Source organism: Anneissia japonica, unplaced genomic scaffold, assembly GCF_011630105.1.
Source record: "Anneissia japonica isolate Jap-2015-1 unplaced genomic scaffold, ASM1163010v1 scaffold288204_len40639_cov168, whole genome shotgun sequence".
Taxonomy (NCBI): domain Eukaryota; kingdom Metazoa; phylum Echinodermata; class Crinoidea; order Comatulida; family Comatulidae; genus Anneissia; species Anneissia japonica.
This window is the reverse complement of record NW_022711347.1, coordinates 10575-11629: the sequence shown is the minus strand read 5'-3', so window position 1 is coordinate 11629 and position 1055 is coordinate 10575. Positions and strand designations below refer to the sequence as shown.

The following is a 1055-nucleotide window of genomic DNA, read 5'->3' as shown; positions in this document are numbered from 1 at the left end:
AATTTCCTATTTTATTCATGAAATTTAAGTATAAGGGATGCTTAAAGCTTATTGAAATCATCATTGTCATAGGTTTATGAATATTTTTGTATTCAAGTTATGTATTATAGAAGAGCAATATTTAAAAACACAAAATCAGGAAACACCTTTATAAGTGCTATGGAACTTTTATAACTCCATAGCAACGAATGAAATTCACATAATTGTTGTTATTAATTGTCTCACATAAAATATTATTAGATTTGCTTATACATTTTTTTGAACTAAATATCTCAGCAAGTAGCTGTATGGGCAGGGGTGGCCCCAGCTAGAGCTGCTCCATCTCCGCTAAAATTGATTAAATAAGCCTTTGAAACCCCTAAGTAGTCTAGAGAACGTTTTTCAAAGTGTGTGGGGGAGGGGGCACTAATAAGAAGAATTGAAATATGAATGGGTTCAAATTTAGGTGTGGCGGCCAAAATTTTTCCCAAAACCCCCACAAAGGAAGGAGGTGGGGGGGGGGGTCTCAGGGGTCCTCCTCGGGAGAATTTTGATTTCTAGATAGCGGGAAATGAGCTTTCCCTATTTTGAGCTACATGTCTATTAATGACTTAAGGACTTTAAAATCCTTGAAAAATCAAGGTTTTCCAACTCTCGAAAACGGTCAGGCTTTCTCATTCTTGTTATGTACAGTAAATAGGTCTGTTGTGTGTGCATACACAAACAAAAATGAGTAGTTGCATACGTGTTCTTTTTCCCATGAATCGATAAACTGGTTTAACTATTGGAAAACTAGTATTATAAAGAACATGTTGTTTATGATATAATTATGCCATCAGGAAACTTGTATTTAAGAACAAAATGATGCATATGATATAAATATTCCACCAGTAGTGGGTACAGTTGTCAAATCCTCTGTAAAATAATGAATCGATAAACTGGTGGAATATTTATATCATAAGAATCATTTTGTTCTTAAATACAAGTTTCCTGATGGCATAATTATATATCATAAACAACATGTTCTTTATAATACTAGTTTTCCAATAGTTAAACAAGCCTCACCTGATGGTGTG

General features: G+C 33.7%; 1 protein-coding gene across 1 annotated transcript in view; it reads right to left on the bottom strand.

Moving 5' to 3' along the window:
- Positions 1-1055, bottom strand: part of LOC117107450 (integumentary mucin A.1-like) — a gene marked incomplete at both ends in the record, with an annotated part of 6873 nt that overhangs the window by 2452 nt on the left and 3366 nt on the right. The gene's annotated exons all lie outside the window — the stretch shown is intronic.